Consider the following 6796-nt stretch of genomic DNA (forward strand, 5'->3'; position numbering starts at 1 on the left):
ATTCCGGCCAGAATTCCCCCTCAACTCCTCCCTCAAATCCTTCAGCTTAGCCATGGCCTCGGAGAACTTTCCCCCTGGCCCCACATTCGTCGGAATGAATGTGCAGCAGTACTGTCCAAACATGGAACAGACTCCACCCTTCTCCGCCATTAACCAGTTCAGAGCCTGTCTATTCTGCCACGCCACCGTACTGGTCGCGTGCATCTGGTCCCCCATTGCATCCAACGCCTCCTCGGTGTAATTGAGATACCGCTGCTGATTGTAAAACAAATAGTTGATCCACCCGGTGTTCTTATTGACCGATATCCATGGCAGAATAGACTCAAACCCTGCCGCAATCTCATTCTTAGCCATGAACTCGGCTGGAATGCCCCTTGGCTGTCCTATGCTGTCCAGATACACCCTTGGGTCTGCCTTGTAGCTACGCTTCGTTCGAGAGATAGGAGACTCAGAAGGTCCTTCCGTCACTGATAATGGTAGGACCACCATTGGCATGATCGCCTGAACCCGGGCACATCTACCTGACCAATCTAAAGGAAGTGTATTCCTCAACCTCCTACCGCCGCAGAGCCAGTATTGGTCCGCCAGTGCCATATCCTGGACATGAAAAGGGCAAGCTACAGGCCGTGGGTTGGTATCCACTCCCTTTAACACGACCCCGTGTCCACACTTTCCTTCTTTCGTACAGTTAGTCGTGATGCTCCAAATAGTAGTGCACCGCCCCTCTGCCACCTCCCCTACATCCCGGGTCCCCTCCTTTTGCAAGCACTCGAAATCCTTGGTCAGCCATAGTTTGACACCTCTGGGTATTGGCAACCCCGTCGCTACCCCCTGCACACGTACATCCAATTTCCTACAACGTTCCCGCATAGTGACATCCTTGAAATCCGTGACGTTTCCTGCCGCCTTAAAACGACTAGAGCCGAGAAACCCCAAACACTCTGCCTCGCACCAAGGGCGACTATTATGGGGCCCCTCCCATGCCTCTGCGTCCCTGTCACACTGAGCCCAACTGAACTTCGTGCCCTTCACCAGCAGCCTATCCGGACGTGCCTTGGAGCAGACATAACAATCCTCTATCTGATTCTGCGCGCTCGTGTACTGGACCCACTTAAACCACTCATTCCCTAAAGCCGCCCTATACATCGGGTCAGCCTCCGGGTCTTCCTCGTCATAGTCATAGTCGCCCCCCATCCTGTTCCCCGGAAGGAAGCAAACCCCTCAACCTGGCCCAGAGTGAGCCCACTGAGTCCCTCAACGTTCCGGCTGTCCTCTGGAACATATCCTGTCCCCCCACCTCTTCCGACTCAGTGTCCTTGACCTCCCTTTTTCCCCTCACCCCTGTCCCCTGTGATTGGTTCGGGACAGGCTCAACTCTCCTATCTACCCCCACAACCCGATCCTCGTTAGTATAATGGTAAGTATCCCCGCCTGTAACGGGGGAATGGTCAAAATCAAAAACATGCCCTTGCGGTCCTACGGGAAACACCCCGTTTGGTTGTAGTCTTATCTTCTCCCCCCCTTCCTCGATGGAGGGAAGAGGGGGCGCCTGATTCTGAGCCTGGTCATGAAAGCCTGCTGGTACTTGAGCCTGAGCGGGACCCCGTGGGACTCCTACCCACTCAAACCCGTCATCCTCAAGGACGGGTCGACCGTGACGGTTCTTAATGACGTCGTTGTGCCCGGCCGACCGTCCGCACACTGCTGCCAACATCTACGGGAGCATCAGCAGGCACTGCACCTTCCAGTTGCCGTCTCGGACCCTCCATGTCGGGTTCTGCATAACTGCGATCGATTGTATCCCCCAAGAGATCGCCGCTGGCCTTTATGCAGTGATTGAAGTGGAACCAGGTCGCTGATCCTTTGACTTGGACTGCCGTTCCAGTCGATCGGATCACCTCGTACGGGCCCTCTCTCCGGGGTGATGACCACTTTCTCTTGTGGACCTTTACGAAGACCAAGTCCCCAGGGATCAGTCTCGGTTTGGTGGCTTCCTTCTCCGCCTCCTTTTCCCCCTTTCTCTCCTTTCTCTGCTCCTGTCGAAACACAGCTTCATGTATTTTAGTCACTTGCTGAAGATATTTTTTCAGATCTTGCTCAAAAATATCTAATGCCGGGCCCCTAGCCAGGTGTCTAAATGGCGGTGCTGGCATGCTGCGGCCTGTAAGCATTTCATGCGGTGTTAGCTGTGTTTGGCGGTTTACGCTGCTTCTAATAGCCATCAGAGCAAGTGGCAAAGCATCAATCCAGTTAAGCTTAGTTTGCATACAGATTTTCAACAGTTTGTTTTTAATGACCAGATTGGCCCTTTCCACCTTCCCCTGCGACCCGGGACTATAGACACAGGAAAGGCGCTGTCTTATACCTAATTTCTGCATCAGCCCTTTAACCACCTTGTCGATGAACTCGCGGCCATTATCGCTTTGTAATATCGTGGGAATTCCAAATCTCGGAATGACCTCGCGACACAGGAACTTGATCACTGTGTCCGCGTTCTTGTGTTTAGATGGAATGGCCTCAATCCAGCGACTAAAGCAGTCCTCTACTACCAGGAGGTATCGTTTGCCCTGCACTGGCGTTATCATGTCTGTATAGTCCATAATCAGATGTCTGAATGGTCCCTCAGGGAGGGGTGTGTAAGCCGCCACTGTCGGTACTCCTTTGCGCACATTGCCCTGTAAGCATGTTAAACACCTGGCTAGTGTAACGTCAATTTGTGCCTGAAGCTTTGGGGACCAAAATCCCATTTTCGTGATTCGTTTCAGGGTCTCTGCTCTTCCACAGTGATCAACACCATGAGCCTCAGGTATCACTAAGGACAGAAGATCGATGGAGGCGACTATCAAACCGTTATGACTCCTCCACAGACCATCTGCCCCCCTTACAGCCCCCCTCTCCGTCCACGACTGTTTCTCGGCCTGCGTGGCTGAGTCCTGAAGATCACTCAAATTATCCTCAGTTACCTCAGTCGTCAGTTCGGCCGCAAACATCAGAACAGCCGTGGACGGCACCGCAGCCGCCGCCTTCGCGGCCTCGTCCGCCGCGTTGTTTCCCGTCGTCACAAAGGACAGGTCTTTTCTGTGTGCCTGGCACTTTACGATAGCAATGCTTTTGGGCAACTTTACAGCCTGAATAAACGCCACAACCTGCTTGTGGTGAAGGATCGGTGAGCCGTCCGATTTCTTAAAGCCTCTTGCCTTCCAAATGGCCGCGAATAGGTGGCATACGCCATGCGCATACGCAGAGTCTGTAAAGATGTTAACCGTGCGATCTTTAGCTATTATGCATGCTTCTGTTAGTGCTATTAGTTCTGCAAGCTGGGCCGAACATGGTTGCATGCATTGTCCGGCCTTTCTTGTTAGTGTTTCTCCGTTAGGTTTGCACTGTACGACGGCGTATCCTGACCTTAAATTTTCCCCCTCCCGATAGCAGGACCCATCCACAAAAAGTGAGAGTTCTGCTATCGCGAGCGGGTCGACTCCCAAATCAGGACGGAGTTTCACGAAAGCCTGTACCTCCACCTCACACTCATGCGGTTGACCCTCGCTCGGGAGTGGTACCAGATCCGCCGGGTTACTGCCGTGGCATGTTTTTATCGTAACGTCCGAGTACTGCAGGAGCCTCATGTAAGCCTGTTGCCGTTGGCTGGTCAGAACAAATTTGCCTCTTTCAATCAAGTTTGCCAATTTGTGATGTGTCCAAATGCAAATGTCATATCCCATTGTCACGGCCGTTGCCTTCTCATACATCAAATGTGCTGCGGCCAGGGCCTGATAACAAGGTGGCAGACCCTGCTCTACCGGCGAAAGAGCTCTAGAGTAATATGCTATCGGTTGTTTTTTCCCACTCCCCCCCTGTGTTTGAGTCAGGACAGCTGTCGCATGCTGCGCTCTATGTGAGACGAATAGGTGGAAACACTTCTCATAATCCGGCAGCGCCAGGGCAGGGGCCTGTAACAACAGACGCTTAATGTTTATGAACGCGTCCTCCCCCTCCTCGGTCCATGTCAAGGGAGCGCGAAGCTTGTCTGTACCCGCCTCTTTTATCATCATCCTCAACGGCGCTGTCGCTATCGTATAGTCCTCCACCCACTCAGAGCTGTACCCAGTCATCCCTAAAAACGTCATCATCTGTCGGACCGTCAATGGCCTAGGTGCCTTGGATACAGCTTCGAGCTGCGTGGGTGAGATGCTTTTTATGCCCTTTTGAATGACGCGAGACAAGTACTCAACTTTTGGCTGGCAGTACTGCAGTTTTGAACGGGATGCCTTGTGGCCTCCCACGGCTAATCCACTCAAAACTTTGATGGAGTCCTCATGGCACTGCTGACGTGTATCCGAGCAGATTAGAATGTCATCTGCATACAGTAAAACCGTGCTGAGTAGTGTGTCGCACACTCCTTGCAAGTCTTCCTTGAGCGCCTTCGAGAAGTAATGCGGCGAGTGCGCGAACCCTTGTGGCAACCGGGTGTAAGAGTATTGTTTCCCCCTGTGGGTAAAAGCAAACAGATACTGAGACTCTTTTTCCAATGGAACACTGAAGAATGCCTGCGTGAGATCAATGACCGTATAGTACTGCGAGCTACTCGGGATGTTTGTCAGGAGGGTGTGTGGATTAGCGACTTCCGCCTCTGGTCCAGACACCACGTCGTTCACCGCCCTCAAATCGTGTACCAGTCTGTACCTAGCCCTGTCCGCCTTTAGCACTGGGTGGATAGGTGTATTACATCTGGATTTGAAAGGGACGAGCACTCCCCCCTTTAACAGTCCCTCAATCTGATGTGATATAGCTTCCTCCGACTCTGGCTTCATTGTATACTGTCTGATAAAGGGTGGTCTACAACCCTTCTTTAACCTGACCTTCACTGGCTGTGCCGACAATATTAGACCCACATCTGTGTCGTGTTTTGACCACAACCGTTCCGGGGTGCGCGCCAACATGTCCTGTTCCAGCAAAGCATCCGCCTCTGGAATAACGCAAGGGTCTCCTGGTAATCTGATTACTTGCGGTTTTGCCAAAACTGAAAAGGAAATCATTATTTTTATGAAACTCCCATCTGCGCTGTTCCAAATTAGCGGAGATTCCGTGGAGACCCACCTTTGAGTCTCGGATTCCTGTATCATTGAACCTAGATGTTCGGATTCGTAACCAGGATTTATTCTCAGAGTGATGTGTGGGGCGGCGTCTCTTAGTCTATGTTGTTCCCGTAGATACTTACCCGTGTTAACCCTCAACGCCGCGCCCTGTCTCCCTACAATTATCGTAGATGAGTCAATCTGCACCTGCTCGGGCTGTCCCTGCAACCATGCCTTGTTCCTAACTAGGTCACTATTCGTCAAATATTGTAGTGTGCAATGTGCCTCCATGTTTGTTTGTCTAGACTGAGGCAGTTGGGTTTTCAGAAATGGCTCCCAGGGGGCACAGACCCTTTGCAGCTCTGCATCTATGTTGCCCAGCCAGAACACAGTGGCCTCTTTCTCCCCCGTCCCTTGTAGCATCATTTGGTACACGTCTTGTTCAATTTGAATCCCCTCAGGCGTACATAGGATTTTACAGCCTAGTTTACACATTGCATCTCGTCCCAAGAGATTGCGCGGGGTGCTGTCCGAAATTAATACAGGTATTGTTATGGTCTTGTTGTTATACGTCATAGAGATTGGATCTGATGTGGGTATTAATTGTGTTTTTCCCGAGAATCCGACCGTCCGAACATACTGTCCAGACTGGGGTAAGTGAGCGGCGTATTTTTGCTTTATGCAGGAAAAACCTGCTCCAGTGTCTGCCATCATCTCTGTTAATTTGCCCTCCACTAGGACCTGCAGAATAGGTTCTTGCTCAGCTCCCTTGGAAACCACAATCATTTGATTTCCCCCCGTCGCATTCTCTGGGCACCCCTAGTGATTACCCCCCTGGTTTCGGGGCCCTCCTGTCTCCCCCTGGTCGTGGGGCCCTTGTGACTCCCCCTGGCGCACGGGTCTTCCATACTCCGAGCCGGGACGGTATGGTTGCCTACATCTCATTTCCCTGTGTCCCTGCATGCCGCAGTTCCAACAGTGGAAACGGGGAAACTGTTGTTCGTTCCCCGGTCCCTGTGTAAACCGTGGGCCTGATTGCCCATTCCCTGCCTGCCGCCTGAACGCCTGGTTCTGTGAACTATAGCCATAGCTTCTCACTACCTGAGGTGCAGGCGGGGGTCCCTGGTCCTGCATGGGTGGAGAGGTAGCAGATGACACCATTACTGCCTGCAACCTCCTTTGGGGCTGCAGTTGTTGCTGAGTTAACTTCCTTGAGTCATTTCTATCCTGATCCCTGAGTTTCTGCTCCTGAGCCCTTTGCTTCTCCACACTATGTGTTACATGTGCACAGAACAAAGGATAAGTCATGTCCATTAACCCCACCACGTCTTCCAGTCTATTCTTAACCACCTCTGGAAGCCCTCTCATCACACTTTCTCTAAACATCGTTCTCTGCAACGGGTCAATCTCTGGGTTGTGTCCTAGCTCACCTCTCCACTCCTTCAGTACTTTGTTCACATAGGCGCCAGGCCCTTCCGTCTCCATTATGGGGTTGCCTGCCAGTTTTGCCGGATTAATACGTGATGGATATTGATTCCTGAGTTTGTACCACAACGCCGCTCTATGCGCGTTGAATATGTCTCCATCATGGGCCTGCGTGTCGCATGCCACTCGCATCGATGTATCACCCATGATGTCCCGGCAGGCACCAACTCCTAGCAAACGCGTCAACAGGGATTTGACGTCACCTACTGCTAGCAGAAAAGATGACGTATTTTCCT

This window comes from Notolepis coatsorum, assembly GCF_963971535.1.
Source record: "Notolepis coatsorum genome assembly, chromosome: 3".
Classification (NCBI taxonomy): Eukaryota; Metazoa; Chordata; class Actinopteri; order Aulopiformes; family Paralepididae; genus Notolepis; species Notolepis coatsorum.